At 37.4% G+C, this 27,373-nt stretch overlaps 1 protein-coding gene across 1 annotated transcript in view; it reads left to right on the top strand.

Moving 5' to 3' along the window:
* Positions 1-944: 944 nt before the first annotated feature.
* The window catches only part of LOC134660520 (uncharacterized), a 347,206-nt gene continuing 320,777 nt past the window's right edge, over positions 945-27,373 (top strand). The window contains exon 1 of the mRNA XM_063516294.1: positions 945-1,795. The gene's annotated coding sequence lies outside the window, so the exon portion shown is untranslated. The remainder of the gene's footprint in view (positions 1,796-27,373) is intronic.

The following is a 27,373-nucleotide window of genomic DNA, read 5'->3' as shown; positions in this document are numbered from 1 at the left end:
GTTACTAAAATCGATGACATGGTTCCTAAGAAGAGATCGTCGTATGTCTTATAGTTTCAGATTTTCCCATACTGACCGATCTAAATGGGCCACCCTGTATAGTGTGCAGGTACTCTATTTCTACTACTGTTATAGTCTGTTATGTATAGCTGGTCAACCAAATCTTGTCAGTAAAAAAAGGCGCGACATTCAAATTTTCTATGGGATGATATCCCTTCGCGCCTACATTTTTCAAATTTGCCGCCTTTTTCTACTGTCAAGATCTGGTTGACCAAGTATAGGTATCTATCTTGCCTTGGGCTTGGGCCTATATTGCCTGTCAATTCAATAAAATATTTTCATAACTAATAAACACTGTAGGTACCTAATGTAATTACGTTAAATAAAACATCGCAAATAAGCAAGTAGCTTTAGAAGAAAATGTGTGCCTTCCGTAACATATATCAATAAAAACTTTATTTAAGTTACTTAAGTACAATAGGTACCGTCAATACTTAGTTAGGTACCTGTCTATTTGTAAAAAAAAAATACAGGTTGATCTATGTCGATGTTTATCGTTCTCGCGTTTATATAATTGTCAAAATGTGACAGGTGTTTTATCCACAGCGATAAACAGTATAAAGGGGAATAGGCTCGAATGTCAGTAATAAAAATATTGCGCTCGTTTTATGATCGGAAATAAAATATCTACAAATTAATTGCCATGCCTCTAAGCTAAAATTCTTTATGTTATACTAAAGATTTATACGGCACCGTGTTACTGTTGGTAGTTGAACAATAAAAATAATTTGATTAATCACTTTGATATGGCTAATTACAACATAATCTATATGTCTTATCACAAGGTCTTAAGAGCGAACATGCTGAAACGACATTATAGAAGAAACAAATTGGACAAGAATCGCGCACGCGTACTTAAAATATACACGCTCTCTTACACATACGAGCTAAAACTTGGAGAGAGCGAGATGTAAGAAAACTATAGTAACACTCGAAAAACACATGACACGCTGCTCGTAATAGAAGTGGTTGCGATGTTTTTAAATTAGTCGTGTTATACAATCGAAAACTTCTATAATGACCTACGACTGATATTGCAGTTTCAACTGTATTCAAACACATTATGGTTCAAATTCGTTTGTTGTTGTTTGACGGCTGGTGTCGGTCGCCATTTTCTATAATGGCGGCGAGTAGTGCGACATCTATCTCGACTTTAGTGTCATCGCTAACTCGCGTAGCGTGCGGACGTCGCGGTTTCCCGTCGGTTCTTATTGTTTGATACATAATCATAGAAAAATGACAACGGAAATTGTTCCAGATACTGAAAAAATGATATATAACACTGTTAACTCGTTATAAAATGCGTAGTAGCCGTAGCAGGTTATAATACACGACTATTATGTAGTAAAATAATGAATTTCACACACCGCCGCAGTCTTGAGTTCGAATTGTAGTGAACTGTGTTGTGGAATCGATTTTTAGGTGTTATTAATGAAATTACCAAGGTGCTTGTGGTTATATTGTTACATAAAAGATCCTGTTAGTTCGGACAACGCTTCACGAGCTTTACTATTGTGGAAGCTCGACTCGCGTAGAATCGATATAACTTAATAAAAAATGCATATTTTCCCTATGGTTTCATAAAGGCTCGGGTCAATATCGTACCGGTTATTGCAATACGAATGTTTTTTTTAATAAACAACGTGGTTCCGGAGGCAGTTAAAGTGATTTTATTTTAGTGAATAGTGTTTGTACTGGAAATTTTGCATTCAAGTTTTCAATCCATCAAAAGCAGGTTAGTAAACAAAACATTATTTAACTTTTATTTATTAACTCAGCTACCTACCTTATCACAACATCTTGATTGTCAAAGACTATTGTAAAAAAAAAAGAATCATAGTATCTTCTCGTCAGTGTGAGAGTTTTTTTTTATCTAATTACTGTGTCTAGGTCATATTATAAACAGCCAAGTAATAAAATAATCGACGTCTTTCATGTCTGTGTTCTATAAAAAATAATGAATAAACCCATTGTCACAAAACATGAAATGTCGTGTCACAAATACAATAAAATAGATAAAACACCATTGTGTATACAAAATCGCGTGAATTTTCTTTTTTATCACAGATTAACATCTTTCTATTGTGCTTTGACATTTGATCGGGACAGCCAACTTTTTAAATACTGTTATTATCGTGGGTGTTTTATAATGTCAAATTCTCAATTTCGTAATCAGATATTAATATAATTATCGTTCTTTTTCGTCGTATTTAGTGAGAAAGTTTCTGAATGAAATATACGTAAGTCAGCGAACCGAGAATGGCAAAAGGACCTGCCTTGAAACCTGAATAGTTGAACAGGTTTTAAATGCATCATATTGAATTACATTCCACAGAGATTAGACTGTGCTCTTTATAAAGGACCTTTTATAGCTTTGCCCTTTCAAAAGAAATTTGATGCTTACATTACAAGAGCAACGAGAATGATATTAATTTCTTAGTTTATTATCAACTTCCTTATTATTTATAATGATAAAGGAAGCATTTTGATCTTTATTTTCCTGTTCTTTTAATTCAAGTGTTTTGTTTTGTTTTTTGTGTGCATCTATTGTTTTTTTTTTATATATTTAGCTAAATTAGGTAGACTTTTTGCCTTGATATTAATTGGCTACTTCCTACTAGTCAAATCAGCTTCTTTTTTAGAACTGTCAAAACGATTTGCTGATATGGAATTTTTTTGAAAACGTGTGTAGTGACTAGTGAGGTCACAGTCAACACACTTTTTATACTTCCATCCGATTTATTAAATAGAGATTGTGTTTAAAAATAACTGCTATCTATTACTAATAATTATCTGGTGATTTGTTTCGTGCACGGTGTGAAATAATTTATTTTAAGTAGAGGCTTAGTTACCCAATTGTAAACCTATTTAAGAAAATTTTAACACGACATATTATTGACAAAGTGTGTTGCATAATTATGTTTTTTGCTTGATTATATTGATGAAGCCTGTCTTGGTAACACAAAGAAAAACCTGAAATGCAATCTAGATACAGTCGAAACTTTTAAGGCCATTTCGTACCTTGTCACAGTGACAATACAAAAAAAAAATACAAAAATACAAAATTTCTTTATTAACCAAGTAGAGCTAGCAAGATTGACAAAAGTAGGTAATTATACATGTATAATACACATGTTACATTACAGGATTAACAGTAGCCCTCACACTAGGTCAAGCCTGTGTCGTGAGGACTGTGGTGAGACAGTAATAGCCAAACAAATTAAAGTCCGTCAACCAAATCTTGTCAGTAGTAAAAGGCGGCAAATTTGAAAAATCGCGGGTTAGCAACACTGTGTTCGAATAATTCCAAAATGCGTGTCATCTGTGTTTTATCTGTGGAATGTGGATTGATGAATGACAGCCGTCACCTTATTTGTTTTCATTTGGTTTTCATTCTGAATCGTTTCTGTTTCAAGAGATATTTCTGCTGTCACCATTAAATACCAATACATTAAATAAGAATAAGCAAAGCTAAGGGGCCTGCAATGTACAATCATGCTCGTTGATGGTAAACATTACTAAAAATTGAGGTTATGACAAGTACATACTAGAAGAACTCTTTCGAACTTTTAAGATTATGTTCAGTTTTTTTGTTTTAGGGTTAAAAGGCATAAATAAAATTAAAACGTATGCCTAACTCTATCCAAACAAGACCATAAATTGTGTCCTGGAAACCGTCCATAGGCCCACATGTCTAATATTTTCAGCAATCAGTTGTGACTATTTACAAAGATGCAATAGAATACTACAGAGTATTATGCTTGGTTGTAAGTGACCCGGTAACATTGGTAACTTCATTATATTTTTTCAATTAATGACCTGAATTATAGTGTAAGCTAAAGTGACCCTTATCTTATTTACCTTTAAATTAAATAAACACCCAAGTATCAGTTGTTTTATTTTTAATATGTAATCCTATTGTACAATATATACCAATCAAAAAAAAATTACACAGGTATGTCATATTCATCCAGAAGAGTACACTAATTTTCATTAACAAGTGGCATATTATATTGTAAATAACAAATATATGCACTATCTAATTATCTGCATTTTGATATGATTTTATTTTAGTAAACTTTAGAAGACATAGATAGGGAACAAAGAGAATATAAGCACTACGATAGGGAGTTGTTTTTTGATATCTTCAAATTTGTTCATAATTTTGATTAACATTGTTTTAACATCGCTTTTAAATTGTCCGTCCATGTTTCAAATTTTTTCAATAAACCCATTGATATAGTATAAAGAACTGGATACCCAATCAGCCGCCAAAAATGGCCCCACAAAAGTGATGTCAAAACAGATCATGCATTACTTTTTCGTTTAGTCTTGTTTGAAACGCTCAAATGTGTAGTTGTCAACAATTACGAAATGTGCCGTTAAAATATGTAAAAATAACAATGATAAAACAAGGAAAAAGGATGGAATGTATTTCTTTCGGTTAGTTCTTTGGATAGCATTACATAATTTATGTAATCTGGTGGTAATTTTATGGTTTTGAATAAATTAATTTGTTAGTACCAAAGAAGGGATGTTAAGGAACAAAAATCTAATGAGTCGATGTGAGGTCAATATTTTTTTATATTTTTATATGGAATTCATAAGAAATAATATTATGTTTAAATTCAAGATTTCCAAGAAAACCTATGCGACGTGCAAAGTGGACTGCTATTTAATTATAGCAAGAGATAGGGGTGATGCAGTTTTAAACAAGGCATAACGGCACTTGTGTGTTCGGCCCATTTCCCTGTTTCCGACATATACACCACAAATAAGGGCTTATATCGACTAACTGTAAATGCTAAACCTGTCGGAACACAGTGACAACCACAGGATTTTTTTTATAAAGTATAGGTAGACTTTATAAAAAAAATCCAATCAGTATCTAAATGTCCCCGTGCACCCGCGCTATACTCATAGCGCGGGTGCACGGGGACATTTAGATACTGATTGGATTTTTTTCTACTCTACTTATTAAATAACTGTGTATTTAAGATCTACATTTACTCAAATGTAGATCTTAAATACACAGTTATTTAATAAGTAGAATTTATTTCAAGGAAATTAGTATTTAAAGACGTATACTTACGAATTAAAAATTTAATTTGTTTGAATTTGAACCACGAATTTATTTTATTTGAGCTCCCGATTAAATTAAATTTGTTTTATTTATTACTTCAATTGGTTTTCCTGTACAGTAATACATATTAAAGTGTACCAAAGTGACTCCATTCGTTCATTATTCTCGTTTGACGTTGTTTGACGTAAATACGTTACGTTTAGTGCCATCGGACTAAATTTTTTAACAGTGTTGGTACTTATGTTTGCAAATTTGACACTTAATGCTTACGACATTAAGCTCTTTTCTGTACGAAACATTTATCTTGACTCAAAATTTACGTAAGCGTTTTTATCATCAATGCAAATGGTGCGAAACGTCATTGGGATCCACATTTCTTGACGTTTTTGTTCTGCTTTGTGTGTCTATTTCTTTTATATTAAGTCAGTGAATAAACCGCGAGTGACAATTTGAATTGACGTACGCAGGGCGCGCTCAGCGGAAAAAAAATATTTTGGTTCGATGTACATTGCTGCTTTTCTTAGCGCAATACTGCTCTTTGAGTGTTGCCCTACTTTAGTTTGCTTTACATTGCTACTGACAAGATTTGGTTGACGGACTATAACAACTAGGTGGTGCTATAATACGAGTACAAGATAGTATAAATTTACAATACTACAAGATAATTATGAATATTAAACTTTAAGTTAAGGTGGGGTAATAGTATGATATCTCTAGCCTCTAGCGACATTCATATTGATAGTCACTGTGACAAGGTACGAAATGGCTCATAAATTAATACTTTCGACCGTCCCACCATAGTTTTATTAAATTATTATAATCTTAAATCAGTGGTTATTTAAATTGGGCCCGGCAGATTGCCTTGACCGTTCTTATCTGGCGACTGTTAGCTGAACAAAAATGATGATCCTACTAATATTACTTATAAATGTAAAAGTAACTCTGTCCGTTACCTCTTTACACTTAAACCACTGAAATGATTTAGATGAAATTTGGTATGGAGATAGATTGAGGTCCGGAACCATGGGATGGTTTTTATCAATCATTCTACGCAGACTAAGCAAGTATAGTCACCTGCAATAATATGTTACTCTTTGAAGGCCGGAAAAATATGTGAGACACTCTTAAAATGGCTCTACAAATAAGATAGTGTCAGATATTTTTGCGGCCTTCATTGTGTAAGATATTGGTTACAGACTATGCATAGTAATTAAAATTGTTTATACTGTGACCTCCATTTGTGATTGCATTTGTTGACCTAGGGCACTTAGGTATAAGATAGTATATTATTTTATTATGTTTTTGAAGTGAAAACTTCTTTAGCGGCGCTGTGCACTTTTTGAGGTGGGGAAAAAATGTTAAACTCGAGACAGCGTAAGACGATCACGTGACCGTAAGATTTAGATGGATGGAAGAAAAACTCAATGACATTACATGAAAAACTGTTACATGTAATGTCATTGAGTTTTTCTTTATTGATTTAAATGCCATCTAGTGAGTTTCGCTCTAACTGGTATTAATATAACTCGAGTACTAACAGTAATGTGCTTAGGGCTTTCAAGTAATTAACGCTAACGCTAGATGGCGTTAATTATACATAGTGCATTTTGCACTAGGCATTGAGTTTTCACTTCTGCCGGCACTCCCTGAGTGCAACCCTTTGTTTTTTTTTTACTAGTTATCAGTGTTATCACCAAATTGTTTTGGCTAGAGTCGGACCAAGGTAACTCTGCAGTCTGCACCTCTAGCATCTCCAAGTTGTGATAATACTAGTACTAATAATTATCCTCAATAAAATTTAAATTATTACCTGCTAAGCGGCACTTGCACCATTCCAATAACCCGGGGTTAACCGGTTAAACTGTTAAGTGTCAAATTGTAATGGTAACCATGGTAACTCCAAGCGGTTAACCCCGGGTTAGTGGGATGGTGCATGTGGCTCTAAATGGAACAAAATTGCTTTTATTTTGTTTTCTTTAATTTTAAAACAATACAAATTAAATTTTACTTATCTAATTAATACCATTGATTCATATTTGATTGTCAATTTTTCTTTTATGGTGGGCCGCTAGAGGATAATGACACTTCCACACATTCTGTTTAAGTCAGTGCAGTGCATTAACTTTAATTAATCGGTTAAAAGAAGATAAAGTGAGGTGATGTCATATTTTCACAGTTTTACATGAAGGATGACATGACCAGACTTTGTCATGCAGAGTTACCTTGGTCCGACCGACTTTAGAACTCGAAATAACAAATGAAAATGAGCACAAGGGTTTGTCACGAGACCTTAAAACCTTCAAGAAAAGAGTGTACTCCCATCTTAGCCGGCAACGCACTTACAACCCCTCTGGTGTTGCAGGTGTCCATGGGCGGCGGTAATCGCTTACCATTAGGTGATCCGTCTGCTCTCACTCCATTAAAAAAAAACGCAACGCAAAATCGTCTAATAACTAGGTATCTAAGAGTACCTAACACCCCTTTCATCCGAATCGGTTAAAGTAAAGGCTTCGTCACACAGGCGCGTTTTCCGGGCGGGGCGTTAGGGGGGCGCGCCGCTTTTACATATAAAACGCTCACGCCCCGCCCGGAAAACGCGCCAGTGTGACGAAGCCTTAAAGGTAACGGCTTCAACCCATGTCAGCTGTCAGAATGAAACGTGTTTCATTTCATAGTTACCTTTTAACATGTCCTTTTACAATTACATTTAAGTTGGGATACTCATCGTTGGCGACATGTGAAATTGTGAATTGCGAAATTAAGACTCCACTGTCCGTCTGTCTGTCTGTCTGTCACCAGGCGGTCTAGCATAAGTTGCGTTCTCGCGCGCGAGTCCATACTTGAAGTCGCGCTTGATGTATGGATGGAGTCGCGCGCTAGAACGCAACTCATGCTAGACCGTCTGGTATCATGGTCGCATTTTTATCACCTGTCATGCCATGCGTCACTTTCGCACTTACATATTTGTTAGAACGTGACAGCCATGGTGACAAATGATAAAGAGCCGGCCATCTTAGCCCTACAGGCTGTATAACATGAACCGTGATAGCTTAGACAGTTGAAATTTTCACAGATGATGTATTTCTGTTGCCGCTGTAACAACAAATACTAAAAACAGAATAAAACAAAGATTTAAGTGGGGCTCCCGTACAACAAACGTGATTATTTTGCCATGTTTTGCATAAAGGTACGGAACCCTTCGTGCGCGAGTCCGACTCGCACTTGGCCGGTTTTTAAAAGCGATGCGCTTGGCAAGCATTCCGAACAGCGTTGCTTTAATGCAATGTAAGCAGATACCGCGCTAATGCGCCGGGTTCGAATCCCGGGTGGTGCGTTTTCACTGAAATCTATTATTAAAGTTAGACGTTAGGTACCTATGTGCTAGCCAGAATAATGTTACCTACCTAATGAAGAAGTTAATAAATGGCACTGAAAACAAAGATTTCAAAAGTAAAAGATAGGTTCATCTTCGTAGTGTCCGTAAAGGTGACAGTCCATTTCCAACGACAGCTACTGCACTACTGTCCATTTTACTATGGAAATTGACAGTAACAGCGACGCGTTCAGTACCAGTAGTGCAGCTGCGGTCAGAAATGGAATGTTACCCTAAGGCCCGTTTTTACGAAGTATTTAATAAGTAACGTGTGTGCGATAGAGATGGGTACAAGCGGGTCTTTCTCTCTGGATTTTGGCATAAGGAAATTGTTATTTGTACAACAAGAGATCAAAGTTTGATATTTCTTCGAGTGCTTATTTTGAATCCCGTGCAAGCGAAAGATTCTATAATAGATTCACAAGCGTAGCGAGTGAATCTAATGTAGAATCTTGAGCGTAGGGACTCAAAAGCGCACGAGATGTAAATAGCTTTGATCTCGTGTAGTACACAACATTTTTCACCGGAGCAGTGAGAACATATTAGAGAACCCGAAAATGTATTCCTTCTTCATTAGTTTCATCACTTACCTCTATTCACTCATGTTTTCTTAAGATATACCAACAATTAAGTTTTCACCTCAGCAGCTCAATTCAGATTTCATACAAATTTTTAAATGCTCGTAACTCTTATAATAATTAAAAACTGGAAAAAATCAAACGTAGGGGCTGGTTGATTTACAACTATTTGTGTAATAGCTGTTGGTTGATTTACAACTATTTGTGTAATTTGTGTCAATATATTTTCAATACCTAATTAATGTTAATATCCAAGGAGGAAAATGAGGACTGCGTTTGTATTAAAAGGCGATTTCGCGCGGGTCCTCCACTTTCGTCATGAGTTGAGCGTAGTTTTTTACCTACCTACCTAGGGTCATTGCACTAGTTTCCGTCTATGCTCTAGTTTTCGTCCACTTAGCATATTAGCAAATAATATTTTTTATATTTAATTTGCTACCTACTTGCGAAATATATTGTTTATGTAGATAGATATATTGTTTAGCCAAGGAAGTTTGAATCTTGTTGTGTTTTCAATTGGGTTCAATTTCATTTGTTCGAAAAATTTACGAGACAAGTGAAATGCTAACTACTTTGTTTTTAATGAAGGTTGATATTCCATTGAAACTGAGTGTACATCCTAATGTACATTGGGCGGCACGAGGTTAACGAAACCCCTCGCACCTCACCACATACGCGGCTAACACTAATAAGCGAGATTGAGCCTAATTGCAGCCATTACGCGGTCGACTGTACTCTGTAACCGACATGTGTCGGTTATTCTGTTGGTGTAAGTACTGTAAGTCCTAAAACTGACGGTTTTGACCTTTCCATATCTAAATATATATGCCTACTCGTAGGTACTGTACTGAGTGTGCATAAATAGTTATTAACGATACAAGTGCGGAAAAGAAGAAATTCGAAACGAGTGGCGATAAAATAGGACCATATGTACTGTAAAAATATATAAAAACATGATGTTATGGTGGTAATTTTTTAGGGTCCCGTACCCAAAGGGTAAAAAAGGGGCCCTATTACTAAGACTCCGCTGTCCGTCTGTCTGTCACCAGGCTGTAACTCATGAACCGTGATAGCTAGACAGTTGAAATTTTCACAGATAATGTATTTCTGTTGCCGCCATAACAACAAATTCTAAAAAGCGAATAAAATAAATATTTAAGCGGGGCTCCCATACAACAAACGTGAGTTTTTGCCGTTTCATTGTTACGTTTTACGAAAAAACTGTTCTGATAATATTAGTGGAATAAATGATATGATATGATTAGTTATTGTTGAACTCAATCTACATACATTACTTATCAATCAATCAATCAATCAATCAAATATTTTATTTGTCATAATACGGTTTACATAGGATCTTAATATCTAATACCTTTAAACGAGCAATTCTTGTATATTTATTTATTTATATGTATATATATTTCGGGGATCTCGGGAACGGCTCTAACGATTTCGATGAAATTTGCTATATGGGGGTTTTCGGGGGCGAAAAATCGATCTAGCTAGGTTTTATCTCTGAGAAAACGCGCATTTTTGAGTTTTAATATGTTTCCGAGCAAAGCTCGGTCTCCCAGATATTAATTAATAGTACATGCGTATTCAACCTGCATGCAGGTGAACAAACAAATATTTATTTTATTTGAAAATGCCATTATAAACCACTTAGAAACAAATAAAATAAAAAAACTTAAATTAGGAATTGTCAAGTAATAAATAGTAATAAGTACTAACGTCTTTGCAATAACGCAGTCTCATAGTCCACCCAAACTTCAGTCCATAGACCGGTATTCTGTTCACTTTTTCTACAATAGACAATGCCTGCTGACACCGGTTCATGGGTGTCTATTGTTGCACCTGTGGACGGGTCCCAGCAGGCGTTCTACATGACATCAAAGCTCTCCAAAGGGCCTCTATGTGTTGGATCTATGTCCCCACGTAAGCCTATCAAAACACCGGGATTTATAGGCCCGTGATCCCAAAAAAAAGTACTAATAATTGTTAGGGCCACTCTTAACTACCTACCACTCCACTAACCACTTAACCCCGGGTTAGCGGGAGGCCTTAGAATGTTCGTGACGAAACTATTTCACACAAACAGATTGTCTTAAACCCTACGTAAATCCGTTGTTTATCTGATTTAACCCGATACGACCCGATCCCGATTTAAATGTAAATCGATCCGGTAATTTGGGTCCGTAATTATTGTAATTACGGGTCCCGTACGAAACTGATGTTTAATGGCCTGTATACATTCAATTCAATTTTATATCGGGGGGAACAGAACGAAGGACTGTTACCCAAACTGAGAATTGCTACGTACTTTATTTTTCACGTATTAAAAAATATATATATATTTAACCTATACGGCTACCATCAGTTTGTCACTGACATAAACGCCGTCGAGAACGTAATTTACTTTCTATACATCTCACTCGTACTCGCATATTAGTGCAAACGAGATATATAGAAAGTAAATTACGTTCTCGATAGCGTAAATGTCAGTTTTAAAACCACCACATATGACGCCCCCCCCCCCGCGCGAAAAAATCGGCAGACTGTTTTGTACAGAAAATTACAAGACTTTCACCTTAAAGTCTTCGTCACACAAGCGCGTTTTCCGGGCGAGGCGTTAGCGAGGCGCGCCGCTTTTACATATAAAACGCTCACGCCCCGACCGGAAAACGCGTCTGTGTGACGATGCCTTAAAGATGGTTTATCTCTTCAAAAAATTTGTCGTTTTACAGCATTTCCCCTACGTTGCGAAATAGAACTTATCTAACCGTAATAGATAGGCACATGTGCGTGCGCCCAATGGCGTATAAAATGTTTACGGCGTATATTCTTTACGGCAGATTTATGGTCGCTATTGTCGTTGGCTGTTAACAGTGTTAACGGGGCTTTTTCTGACCGAGTTTGGTGTAATAAAATACAGGGTGGATGAGGCCAGACGACCCACACACTTAGAACACAGACGCATATCACTCGAGCACCACGACAAAGTCTTATTTACCCTCAATCTAATTTGACACCCTGTATAAATGCATGATGTCTAATTGTAATGCTTAGGGCTTATAGTCGCTAAATACTGTGATAAATTTGTTAACGGGGCTTTTTCTGACCGAGTTTGGTTTAATAAAATACAGGGTGAATGACAACAGGGGACCCACGCGCTCAGAGTTAGACCAAGCTAAGTTGGCAGCAATTTCGATAGACCAGACGTCCTTTGGCAAACAAGCATACGACCCGCCTGATGGTAAGCAGTTACCGTAGCCTATGGACGCCTGCAACATGCGCGTTGCCAACCCTTTACAAACCTGTACACCCCATTTTAGGCTTCCGTACCCAAAGGGTAAAAACGGGACCCTTTTACTAAGACTCCACTGTCCGGCTGTCTCTCTGTCACCAGGCTGTATCTCATGAACCGTGATAGCTAGACAGTTGATATTTTCACACATGATGTATTTCAGTTGCCGCTATATAACAACAAATACTAAAAAGTACGGAACCCTCGGTGGGCCAGTCTGACTCGCACTTGTCCGGTTTTTTGAAGAACCCGCCTGTTGCGGACTTCTTACTGAAACCTACTTACCTTTTTTACGCCTCACCTATGTTTGACGTTGTCATGGTCACCAGAAGAAATAAACATGTCAATGTGGAAAAACAGAGCTTTTAATTTTAGAAATGATATTGAATATTATTATATAAATATAATCCGCTAAAAGTACATATTGTGATACCGGGCGACGGTAACACCGCCCATACTGTAAAGTTTACAGTATGGGCGGGTGTGCGACTGTAAACCCTCGGTAAAACCTTTCGAATACAGGAAATACATTTTTTTTTCTGTGTGTGACCCATAGGTGTGTACCTATAGCTTGTATTTTGTACTGTTATAACTACTAACACCCTTATTCTTAAACGCGCTGCAAACCTCAATTAGCTAATAATCGTTTGTCCTTATCTGTCATTCTGACTTATGTACTTGTAAGAAAGGGATAACACATAATCAGTCCCGTAAAGTTTTATGAATAAGGGTACCCCCTTTAGTATAGTGTTTTGTTAACTCTTCATGATACATATCAGTCTGAAAATTCAAATTACCATCCTGTGTCAACAAGACCAGTGACCCGTATTTTCTCTTGATCTTGAAAAGACAGTTCCCATAATGTCATCCTTTGTAGTTACCTCTTTTGAATTCTGAGGGATTTCAATGTACTTATGTATTCTCATCGCTTAGCGACTGATTAAAGGTATAAGTGTAAGGCCTGAGTGGACGCTCGAGTTGGGCGTGTAGCGGGGCGGGGCGTGCGGCGTGCATGTTAAACAAATGCAAACGTATAGGAGCGGCCTTAGTGCACGCTGCTCAAATCACTTGTGCGGCCGACCCCACGCTGCACGCCCCGCCGAACGCTCCGCTTCGAGCGTCCACTCGGGCCTTACACTAAGTTGGAACTTTGCGACGTGCCGCGACAGCAGACGACAATACATTTATTTATTACACAATTTTGGTGTCTATGTCTAGCCATAGTAGTTGCCGCGCACCGCTACGGAACGGACGCCTGCTCGCGCTTGCGCCACCTAGTGGTCATATAACAATAACAATATATATTTTTATTCATATATAATTCATGATTAGGGAAAAGCGAGTAACGATTTGCCAGCTTTTCTTTGTGAGTTTTGGAAAAAGATCAGTCGCCAACCATCATCATCATCATACATCGGGGTTTTCGGTGCGGAAATGATTTCGTGTATTTATAACTTTGTTTATTGTAAAATAATTACCAAACTATGAATTAAACGTAGGTAGTAAGGTCCAAATCCAAATGTGCTTAGAAATGTTAAATTAGTATCGTTTTTTACAGTTTTTACCTGTTATTTGACTAGTGTAAAACATTCCCGCACCGAAAACCCCGATGTATGATCATCATACCACGGAGACGTAGTCGCAGGCAGAAGTTAAAAACGGTATACAAATGTATTGTACTTATAATTGTTTTCCATCGTATTTTCTCGGAAACGTTCTGCTACTTCAGTCAACCTCAGTACTTTTTGTACCGAGACTGACTGAAATAGCAAGACACGTTCGTACGTTTCAGTGAAAATATGATGGAAAATAATTATGCACTACATCTGTAGGCAACTACATATGTCTACGATCTAAGTGTAAGGCCTGAGTGGACGCTCGAAGCGGAGCGTTAGGCGGGGCGTCGGGCTCACAAGTAATTTGAGCAGCGTGCACTAAGGCCGCTCCTATACGTTTGCATTTGTTTAACATGCACGCCGCACGCCCCGCCCCGCTGCACGCCCAACATGAGCGTCCACTCAGGCCTACTAAAAGCCATACTAATTTCGGTTAATCTGAACTAAACGCTATTTAATTAATTGTAACAACTATGAACAATATGAACCCTTTACGGTAACATTAAAGGTGACCTTCAGGCTATTTAAAATAGAAACCCTTTGTTTAATGACCCTCAGTTATCTATAATAAATGTAGGCAGGTAGTTTGCTTAGGGATAGTTTAAAGCAGCTATGGGATATTTAAAGCAGGTGATGTATAAAACTCAAAAAATGGCATTATATTTGTGAGGAGGTCTATTATGATTTATGATTGACCTATAAATCGATATCTATAACAATTTAATCGATATGTCATTGATCACTAGCACTGGTACGGGTATGCCCTCGAAAACAGAACCTAATTATATTAAATTTCATTCGATAGCGTGACGAGCGTTAAGTCTCATTTTGTATGGGATTTTGAACAGCGCGCCAAGCGGGACGTTTTGGAAACTCAAATTACGTAGACGTTACCGTATATGATAATTTTGACACTATCAGTGACTCATGGTCCAGTCACCTGCAATAATATGTTACACAACGAAGGCCGCGAAAATATCTGACACGATCTTATTTGTAGAGCCATAAGAGCGTGTCACATATTTTTGCGGCCTTCGAAGAGTAACATAATTATTGCAGGTGACTGCACGGGTACAGTTTTTATTGCGACAGTTACAACAAAACCCGAAACCCGTATAACTATAAAGGCTATACACACGATCCGAAAGTCTGGTGACCTCATGACCTTTTCTTTTTAACGGTATAAGCAGAAAAAATCGCGAGCTGCCCGAGTGGCTAGGGGCGGGGTTGGAGCGTTTATCGATGAAATGAGATTGTCGATTTTTTCCTTACGCGACGATGAGTAAGGATAACTACTATAAATGAGATAGATTGTCGATTTTTCCTTACGCGACGATGAGTAAGGATAACTACTATAAATGAGATTACTATTGATCTGTAGTCAGTGAACGAAGGAGTATATATTCTTATTATTTCATGTTCTTAAAGCCCGTCACAGACAGAGCGATAATATATATGAATATACCGTAAGATATCTTATACATAGTATAGCTACGCACCACACACGACAAGGATACCAAAATATATTTCGCTCTCTGTCTAGCACCTGACACCTACATTGATTGTGTGAGAGACGAGATATACCAGGTATTTTAAGATGCCTCGGTATAAGATATCGTAAGATGCCTTGCTTTATGATATCTTTTGGTATATTATCGCTCCGTCTGTGACGGGATTTAAAAAGATAAAAGATTTTTATTCGTGACGTTCACAAAACATGTACGAACATGTACAGACAACAACAGCAAGAACAGAAGAGAACAATAAGTGTGCATCACGAAATGGACCCAACTCAGCATAATGCTAGCTATAAAGCCAGCGCTGGTCTTCCGTAGGGCGCATTCGGTGATGCCACGACAGATAACACAAAGATACATATTAAAACATTTGCAAAAGATACACAGAAGAAATAATTAAGAAAACAGAGAATACAAAAATTTATACATGAAAACAAATTAAGAATACAAACAAAACAAAAAGAAAAGAAAAACATAAACATAGACAAAAATTTATAATAGACGTAAAATTATGAACGCGACCATACCATGCGTCAACGCTTGCCTGCAGCTGCTAGCGCCAGCGGCGACGTGCGAAACTAAAACTGCATAAGCATGGCATGGCATGGTCGCACCATGGGAAAATTTAAACTAGAAGATGGACAACACAATATTAAGTGGGCGTAACAAACTCATTACCGCGAGTGTCACTAATCCTGTTCAGCCACATCAAGGAACGGCAATACTGTACAGCTGGCTGTCTATGAGTTCTGCGACATAGCATACAAAACGTAATCCTAACCTAAACTTAAAATTAATAGAAATGATAATAGAAGCGACATGGCAAAGCAAAAGGGACATAATCTTTAGCATAATCTTTAACATTTATTCGCCTAACTAGACGCCGTTAAAAACAAATGCTATTCCATTGCATTTTTTGCTAAAAAGCTATATCTGCTGTACTACTACTGCGCTAACTGTACTTTGAGTTCGAGATAAAAACAGGTTATACAGAAATTTGTTAAAAAAAATATCTAAGGGTAAGTAATGGAAGTGCTTATAGTGATGCGTTCACTCGTTTTGTGCCTACGTATCAAACGTATCGATAAAAATGTCGATAGTAGTGGGGCAACCCTAGCTGTTCACCTGTATAATTCGAAGGGCCCTGGAGTGCACTAGGCTTTGCCGTGTCGCGTTTAGCAGAAGGGTTCCAGTGTGTGCACGGTAAAGTCAAGTGAAACGTTTGCCTTTTTGTGATACTGAATATCATTTTAATACCCATGTTTAGGGTTGCTATACATCAGGATTTCCCCTGACATATCAGGATTTTACGTCCGGAAGCGCTGGTGGCCTGGCGGTAAGAGCGTGCGACTTGCAATCCGGAGGTCGTGGGTTCAAACCCGGCTCGTACCAAAGTTTTTCGGAAATTATGCGCGAAATATCATTTGATATTTACCAGTTGCTTTTCGGAAGAAAACATCGCGAGGAAACTGCATTAGTCCCAGGCCTAGTTTCCCCTCTGAGAAGGTCATATGGCAGTCGCTTTCGTAAAAACTAGTGCCCACGCCAATTACTGGGATTAGTTGCCAAGCGGACCCCAGGCTCCCATGAGCCGTGGCAAAATGCCGGGACAACGCGAGGAAGATGATGATGACTCATGGTTAGGGTTGCTATACGTCAGGATTTCCCCTGACATGTCAGGATTTTTCGTCCTTTGTCAGGATTCCGGGGTAGGGTTACCAGATATAAATATTGAATTACCTGACAGAATTCCTGATTTGCGAATATTATTCCTGACTCTCTTTCGGGGACAAAAAAAATTTCGTAAATTTGTACGTAACCCGGCGAGTCCGAATCGTTTCATATGGAAAGTCCAAATGGGACGGTTACCTAACAGATCGAAATCTTCATCATTTGTAGTAAACAACAGACATCATGGCCTTGGCTATTGTTGTGAAAATTACATATTAACCTTTTGGACGCCAATGACCGATATATACGCACCGTAGGTTCAACGCCAAAGACCGATTAATCGGTCACAGACAACAGAGCAACATAAACCTACGTGCATATGCATAAAGTTCATTTTCAGTTTTCACACTTCGGTGACGTGGCGACAGCGTGACAGCTTTTGTGTTTGACACGGCGTCGAAAAGGTTAAAACTATAATTTTGCGTTAACCCCCCTCTAAAGAAATCAAGGAACATAGGTACCTAAAAATCCTAAAACAACCTCGACGAATAGGGTATTTGACTACTAGTCAAATCAGTTTTTTTTGAACTGTGAAAACGATTTGCTAATATGCAACTTATATGAAGCACTAGCATGTGTGACGTCACAATCAAATAACCTACTCTTTATAGTTTTGAGCGGGTTTTAAAATATAAATTGTCTTTAAAATAACTGCTGTCTACGTTTCTCTATTAATCTTCTGGTGCTTTCATGCATGGTCTGAAATTATTTATTTAAAATACAGTCGATACTCAATTGAAAACTTCCTTCGAAATCTTAAAGTTGCTTAAACACAGCTTATAGTCAACATTCAAGCTTCTAATCAAATAGGTACCGTACCAACCAAAATCCCTCTGAAAACTGAAAAATTCAAAATCCATGCATATTTAGCGGGGAATCTTCACAAACGGCACATTTATAGCTATACGGGCGGGTTATGATATTTTTTATAGACATAGTACGCTTTTACGACAGCTGATATGAGTTTCGAGCTAATATCGGGATTATGGCTTTCGAGAGCTTACGTCTAGTTAGATTTGAAAATCTTTTACAGTTAAACGGTCGTCACACACCTGAAGTGAACCTAAAGACTCGTCACAATACGGGAAACTTTTGAGGTCTTTAATGCAATAGGGTATTTGACTGTATTTAAAATAAATTATTTTACACCATGCATGAAATAATGCACCAGAAGATTAATAAATAAACGTAGACAACAGTTATTTTTAGACACAATTTCTATTGTTCACATGCTAGTGTTTCATATAAATTCCATAGTAGCAAAATCACTATTACAAGATTGTCACGAACAAGAAGACTCGCAAATCGTAAAAATGTGGTTTAAATTTCAAAGAAAATACTTTTAGTAAATGGTACGACCGTGGTTAAGATATACTTACACTACTTATTGACGTAAGTAGTACGCTGACGCGTGACGTGGTTAAGGTATACTTACACTACTTAATGACGTAAGTAGTAAACGACAGCTGATATCGGGATTATGACTTTCGAGAGTTTGTGTCTAGTTAGATTTGTAAATCTACAGTAACCCCCTTATTCATAAACGTCTGCTAAGTTAATCAGTTGATGATCGTCGTTTGTCCCTCTCTATGGCATAACGACAGATAGGGACAAACGACGATCATCAACTGATTAAGTCAGCAGCCGTTTATGAATAACGCCATAAGACTGTACAATAACGACCGTGTAAAGGTCACACACCTGATGGCTCGTCATAAATCGGAAAAGACTCGTCACAATACGGAAACAAACAAAAGTATGTATTTTCTCTTAAAAAAAGACTGGAGTTCCACCCACACCATTATTACATCAACATCTAACGTGCCTATTTTCGCTTTCGGGTCGCTAGAGAACGGCGGTCTTAAACTAAATGTGGCGAAGACAGAGTACATGGCCTGCAATAGTACAGATCCTCTACCCGTCCGCATAGGCGGGGACATGGTCAAGCGCACGGAAGTTAAGTACCTAGGATCTGTACCTACTTAGCACTAGCGGGGACATCGACAGCGACGTCAAAGCCCGAATATCCGCTGCCTGGGTCAAATGGCGGGAGATGACTGGGGTTATTTGTGACCCCAAAATGCCGATTAAATTGAAGGGACAGGTCTATAAGACCATCATTAGACCTGCCCTTCTGTACGGCAGCGAGACTTGGCCTTTACTAGAGCGGCACAAGCGGGAACTGCGTGTCACGGAAATGAAGATGCTGCGGTGGATGTGCGGAGTTTCACGCAAGGATCGCGTCCGAAACGCCCACATCCGGGGTAGTCTTGGCGTCCGTGACATCGCTGACAAACTGCAAGAGTGCCGCCTTCGTTGGTATGGCCACGTCTCGCGCAGACCGGCAAGTTACGTGGGTAACAAATGCCTGGCCATGCCGCCTCCTTCCGGTACGGGAAGAAAAGGCCGGCCCAGGAAGCGATGGCTTGATGTCGTTAAGGAGGACATGCGTGCCAACGGACTCACCACCAGGGACGCCGAAGATCGGGCAAAGTGGACACGAAGGAGTCGGAAGGCGGACCCCGGGTCCTCGCGCCCCGCGCGGGGGCACAGCTGGGATTGACGCCAGGATGATGATGATGATGATCTAACGTGCCTATTTTATTGTAATGAATTTTTTTTGGACCTCGAACTATCAGATGACTCTCCAATTTCGAACTCATCAATACGATATCAAGTACCCTTTTCAATACCACTAAAAAACCCCTTAATCACAATTTATACCAATAAACATTCAAAATTTCAACCTACATCAATATCTACTAATAACTATACTTTTATTAAAAAATAACCTCTATTCAAACAATTTTTAAGTCCAAAATTCAAAATTGCTTAAAACGCCTGTACAACTGTAGCCATCGTCGAAAAGTCTTATCTGTGCAGGAAATTTTTATTCAAAAATAACCTATATTTAAATTACTTTAAAGTCTAAAATTCATTGTGGCTCAATTCGTCTGATACAAATGTAGTAATTGTCAAAAAATCTTATCTCAGTAGGAGTTTATTAGTGAGATAGGATTTTTTGGCAGTTCAATTGGCTCTGATTGGTTAACAATGGGACTGTGATATAGGGTCAATGACAAACAGCTATGAACTCATACAGTTCAGGCCAGAGACTAGTGGATTATAAAGACTGTCAAGTCAATCTTTAAAAAAATGGTGATAGATATCTCTCCGAGGACTCGTTTTTTGACTCATGTTTGCAATCCGGATCCGGATGTATGAAATTATCCGGATCTGGATCCGCGGATCTTCCCATACATTTCGGATCCGTCGTGCAAACCCTATTCATGTGTTTTGTTCCGCTCTAGTGTCTGTAATGCTTTTAGGGTAATACCTTTTTTAGAAGTAGCTAAGTCATAGCATTAGCAAGTCATAGCTAAAGATCTTCTTACTTGACTCTGGAGAAGCCAAAGAACATATTTTTTGTTTTTTTGCTATTTTATTGCCATTTACGAAATACGAGTTATTTACGAGAAACTTAAAAAAGGGACCTTTATATTCCCCGAGCCGATAGCATCACCCCAGTCCCCAACCCATCAGTACGTTTAGTAATTATGTTGTCTAAAACACCATCCCCTACAACTAGCAACTATGCCAAAATTCGCTAACCTATACAATAATTGTGTCGCTTAACCTCAGGTAAACCCATTCGACGCGACGCTCTCAGCAAATATCTACCCTATTACCTTTTCTTAATACCAAAATCGCATAATCTGACACAGGGATTTAAGAATGACTTGCGTTAGACCGGGCCGTGTCCGGGCCGGAGATTCCGGCGCTTACTTTTCTATGACAATGACATGACAAGTGATGACGTGATGCTTTCCATAGAAAACGAAGCGCCGGAAGCTCCGGCCCGGACACGGCCCGGTCTAAAATGAGTCATCCTTTACCCGAGTTTGAAGTTAAGCGACTTAATTATTTCCCCATTTGGCAGTTTTTTTTATTTTCGTTTACATTTGACACACATAACATTGACAAGTAACGTAACATTATAAGGAATACAAGTCGTTATTTTTAAATGTCTCTGGTTCACGCACCTTATTGATGATTTCGGTATTGATGGTAGATTTATTTTGTACGTCTGATTATGAATTACTTCTTTTCTTAGAGTGGCAGGTATGTTTATGCTTAATTTAATTTTACTATTATAGTTCAGAATTGGAATTTTAAAGTTTAATTTCATATCGTCAAAGAGTTACGTGTCAAGTATTGTATATTAGTAATCAGTGAGTTTATAATTTCATGCTGAAAATTTCTTTATAAAACCGCTTTAATAGTAGTTTATGCAACAGTGATATAATAAGGGTTCTTAAAATTCAAGGGTCGAAGTTACAAAACGAGACGTAGTCGAGTTTTGTAAAAAAAGACCCGAGAATTTTAAGAACCAATTATGAGCTGTTGCATACATTACTTTTTCTATGACAGCTGCAGCAAAAAAAAAAAAAAAACAAAAAAAAAAAAAAAAAAAAAAGTTATTATTAAAAAAAAGAGTTATTATTAAAAAAAAAAGTTATTATTAAAAAAAAAGAGTTATTATTAAAAAAAAAGAGTTATTATTAAAAAAAAGAGTTATTATTTAAAAAAAATTGAGTTATTATTTAAAAAAAAAAAGAGTTATTATTGTAAATGAAAACATACCTCTTTCAATCAAGATGATCGGAACTTGTATCTTTAAAAAAAATAAAGCAGTTGTATTATACTCATAAGATGACTGCTAGCAGTCATCTTATGAGCCTATAGACAAAGCATTCAAATGACATTGCTTTAGATATCACTGTCAGTCATTTAATTGACACATTTAAGTGCTGGAGTAGAAAAAAATGTTTTAAATTTCAAAACGACATCAGCCAGCCTATTATGGATAGCTTTATCCATCTTTATCCACGTGATAAAATAACTGTCACTGTTTAACACCGTGGGAAAGAAAGTGACGGACACCGTTTTATCACGCTGTCACGTAGACAAGACCATCATATCCGTACTGGAATATCTTTGAAATTCATTTTATAATACCTACCTTTACTATGTTATTAGTTATTGATAGAAAGCTATACAAGAAATTCGCGCGAAAGATATAGAAGAAAAATTAAAAAACTACTGAACGGATTTTCATTCGGTTTTCACTTATCAATAGAGTGATTCTTGAGGAAGGTTTAAGTGTATAATTTGTTAAAGTTTTATGTAACCCGTGCGAAGCCGGGGCGGGTCGTTAGTGTATTATAAATCGCTTATCCACATATTATAAATGCAAAAGTGTGTCTGTCTGTTACCTCTTCACGCTTAAACCGCTGAACCGATTTTGACAAAACTTAGGCCTACTGTCCACGGAAGCGTAGCTGCATAGACGCGTATTCGTCATTGTACGCTTGGTGTACGCTTGATTGCAGCCAACATTCAAAACCGCACAGCACAACTCGGAGCGGCAACGTCGCGTCAGCCGCTCCGTGGACAGAGTTGTGCGGTTTTGTATGTAGGCTGCAAGCAAGCGTACACCAAGCGTACAATGACGAATACGCGTCTATGCAGCTACGCTTCCGTGGACAGTAGGCCTTAGTATGGAGATAGTTATGGTAGGCCCCCGAAAAAGGACATCGGGCACTTTTTATATTGATAAAAATTATCATCATCATCGTCATCATTCTACAAAGTCGCGGCAGACAAAGTAATAATAGTATTTTATGCAACCGTTGTTTAAGAGAGGTCAAAAAAGGCGAGTGGCGTGAGTAACAATTTGAGGCGAAGCCGAAAATTGTTAATAAAGACGCCACGAGTATTTTTTGACTCACTTAAACAACGTTGCTTAAAATACTTTTTCTACGATCAATCACTTACTTGCAAATAAAATTGTAAATTTAACAAATATTTTTAATTCAAGAAGTAGCAAAAATGGAGGGTACCTACTGGCGGGAAAAGAATGAATGAATGAATGAAATTTAAAAAAACATGTCTATGGTTCACTTATTTGTCAGAAATGACATTTAAAATAAGGTTGGCAACACTGTATTTAATTCAATATTTTTTAACCGACTTGCCGACTTGTGGTGGACAAACAACAAAAAACAAGCCGATTTAAGAAGAATTGTACGGTGATGTGTGTAAACATTTATAATAAAATACCACAAGAGCTCAAAGAAGTGCCCGATAGCCAATTTAATAAAAAAATACGGGAGTGGCTTTTAGAACGCAGATTCTATAAATTGAATGATTTTTTGCTATAGTAATATAAAGGCTTAAATAAAATAAAATAAAATGTAAATTATAAATATTGTAATGTAATGTTAGAAATATTTATTATTTAGGTATATAATATTATTCAGTTATTTAGTCAATTTTCAATGAATTTGTACATATGTAAATAATTGTGAATATTTTGCATGCTATAGAATATGGCTAATTAAGGAATGTACATAACATTGTAATAACACCTGTAAACCAACCCTTATTATAGCAAAATAAATTGATTGATTGATTGATTAAGTGGTCATTACACGAAGTATCGTAAAATCGCCAAAAAGATACTGCGTATATATGCAGAAATTCTTTTTTGGGGAATAGACTAAAGACTTGTCTTGACAACTATAAAGTAGGGTTTTAAAGGTGTGTGCACGACCCTTTAAATGACAAATAAAAGTACGGGAGTAGAAAAAATAAGTTACCGCATTATACCAATAAACTATCGGTATACTTCTTACAGTAGCTTAAACTCAAACAACCAACAAAAATGAATATAAACCATAAATAAAATCAATTTCACTGTCAAGAGCAACAATCGTTTAACCAGCGATGTCGCGTCAGTCAAAACGAATGATTTATGTGGCCGCCATTTTCTTTTTTTGCTGGCAGTGCCCTTTCGAGTAGCCGCGGGAAGGGTTGTCGTTATTCAATTGTTTTTTATCTGTCCGAGACATGTCCAAACATTTCCGTTAGTATAAGAGTGGTTTTGAAAAATGAACGGGGAAGGTTCTCCCAAGAGATCAAGACATGTTCAGTAGGAATTTCCTACCTTCTATTCCAAATGTCATGCACTGAACGTAGGGTTGCCACTGTTGCCAGATGGTCGGGATTTGGCGGGATTCTCCCGATTTTTAGCATGTGTTCCCGATTCCCGACAAAGTGAAAATTGTCTCGAAAAACAGCTTCACGTTATACATAAAACAATAATTTCAAGTTCCGAACTGTCCTCGAGGGCTCGAGCGAGCGAGCGACCCGCGTCGAGCCCGTCAGCGTGCGGGCGGGGCGCGCGTGGCGAGATTGGGTAGAGCAGCTAACGTAGTGCCAATAATGTAAAATATCGTTGTTTTAATACAATTACTTTGATTGGAATGTTATTTCTTTTCCCGACTTAAGTCCCAAAACCCCGAAAATATTATATATTTTCCCGATAATAGCGCCTTTCGATCTGGCAACCCTAACTGAACGCCAAGCTGTCAGTAGTTATAGTCTGTCTAGCTAGCCGTTTCCGTCAGTAGAAAAAAGCGGCAAATTAAAAAAATGTAGGCGCGAAGGAACTGAAAAAATTGCTTGACCGGCTATAGTTGAGAACATTTAATACTGGGTCAACCAAATCTTATCAGTAAATAGGAACAAAAAAAACTATACTCATCCTTTTCTTTCGGGTGCTAGTACTAGTGTTAGACAAAGATAGTATGATTCTCTCTGTCTATGTTTGAAATCAAACAGACCTCTGACACACTATATATTCAAAACCGGCCAAGTGCGAGTCGGACTCGAGCACGAACGGTTCCGTACCATTACGCAAAAAAAACACATTGTATGGGAGCCCCACTTAAATATTGATTATTATATTCTATTTTTAGTATTTGTTGTTATAATGGCAATTTCAACTGTCTAGCTATCACGGTTCATGAGATACAGTCTGATGACAGACAAACAGACAGACAGTGGAGTCTTCGTAATAGGGTCCCGTTTTACCCTTTGGGGCTGTTCATAAATTACGTCATCTATTTTTGACGATTTTTGACCCCTAAAATCATCCAAAAATCATGTTTCGAATGACCCCGTTTCCTCCTACGTCATGCTACCATCATCCGATGTCCAGACCACCCCCCATTTGAAATGACGTAATTTATGAATAGCCCCTTTGGGTACGGAACCCTAAAAACCACTGTTTCCTTTTTACGCATCAATAATTTTGTTGATAACTGCCTTCCGAAACAACACAGATCAAAGTAACGCAATATCACGCCTTACAACATTCCTATAATAAAATCAGTTCATCTTCAGAGCAAAGGAAACTAACATAAATATGAAATATCCGATAGATCTGAGGGGAAATTACCACATTAAAATTACTCTTAACATGGCAATAGGTACTGTTGCTTTCGGAAATTCAAGAAAATCCGTCTTTATAAGAACTTTACAGTCGAGTCTTTCAGTTTTGTGACGAAAAAAGACTTAAAAGTGTAAAGAAAATAGTATAAATACGTCCTTTCAAAAAAATTTATGGAAGAAATGCGACCAGATTATGGCTAAAATACTAAAAGCGCATGTCCTTATAAATCATTTATGCATTTATGTCTTTCCTGTATTCATTTTACAAAATGCAACGAAAAAGGACTTTAAAAAGATTGAAAAGTATTGGAGTAACGCCCTTTTGAAATAACGGTTAAATACGTTCCGTTCTCAGAACGCATCCGTAAATTTAAATTACGAACATAGGCGTGGACACATCAAAGATGTCTGGGCGGGAAAAAAAACAAACAGGACCATGGAGTTAGGAACGGCGGAGGAGGCATTTGTTTTCGTGTTTATTTTATTGATTTAGTGAGTAGTGCGTTCTGTGCGTTCAGGGAATGTAAACCGGTTTTTAAGTGTATGAAAAAACCGGTTATTAACCGAGATTTCATACAAATAAAAACCGGTTTACATTCCCTAGTTTGAGGTAGTGGAGTGAGGAATTGAGGAATGAGTTGCATGTTGGCTGGATTGAGTTAACGGATGGATTAATTTCAATGGTGCCGAGCTGAAACATACCTTGCTAAAAGGTTTTTGTTTATATTGTACACCGAGCCGAAAAAATAAATGCCCATCTGAATGAATTATTCCATAATGTGTCCATGCAATTTTGCAGTTCGTACGCTGTATGATGTCGTGTTTTCAATGCGCAATATGAAAAAATGAAAAAAGTTTATTGTATAAATTTAGACATACAGTAAATCACGTCCCTGTGTCCTGAGCTAGGAAACCCTGTGTTACAGGACCCTGTTTCGTTACTTATACTAGTTTCTTAAGCTATATATTGGTAGGTACAAATTGTACAGAGAGTTACACTGAAACTTACAGATGGCTATGCCTCTTTTAACATATATATATTATTTTTATTTGTGAACTGCATGTGTACGAGTGTTTGTCTATATATAGATCTCTGTGTGTGTGTGTGTGTGTGTGTGTGTGTTTGTGTGTGTGTGTGTGTGTGTTTGTTTGTTTGTGTGTGTGTGTGAATATAAACGCCATTTATTAATTTCTGGATTAATAAATATTAAGAATTAAATTATGCATCTATAAAGGGTTGGGTTAACGATTTAACCGGTTAACACCGGGTTAGTGGGATGGTGCAAATGGCGCTAAGACATCAAATTAGCCCATTAGAAAAAAAAACCTATTTTAAGGGTTCCGTAGCCAAATGGCAATAAACGGAACCCTCATGGATTCGTCATGTCTGTCTGTCTGTCTGTCCGTCCGTATGTCACAGCCACTTTTTTCCGAAACTATAAGAACTATACTGTTGAACTTGGTAAGTAGATGTATTCTGTGAACCGCATTAATATTTTCACACGAAAATAGAAAAAAAAACAATACATTTTGGGGGTTCCCCATACTTAGAACTGAAACTCAAAAAAATTTTTTTCATCAAACCCATACGTGTGGGATATCTATGGATAGGTCTTCAAAAATGATATTGAGGTTTCTAATATTTTTTCTAAACTGAATAGTTTGCGCAAGAAACACTTACAAAGTGGTAAAATGTGCCCCCCCCCCCCCTGTAACTTCTAAAATAAGAGAATGATAAAACAAAAAAATATATGATGTACATTACCATGCAAACTTCCACCGAAAATTGGTTTGAACGAGATCTTGTACGTAG

Source organism: Cydia amplana, chromosome 27 (assembly GCF_948474715.1).
Source record: "Cydia amplana chromosome 27, ilCydAmpl1.1, whole genome shotgun sequence".
In the NCBI taxonomy this organism is placed as follows: domain Eukaryota; kingdom Metazoa; phylum Arthropoda; class Insecta; order Lepidoptera; family Tortricidae; genus Cydia; species Cydia amplana.
Note: the sequence above shows the minus strand (reverse complement) of the source record. Positions and strands in the feature narration are given on the sequence as shown.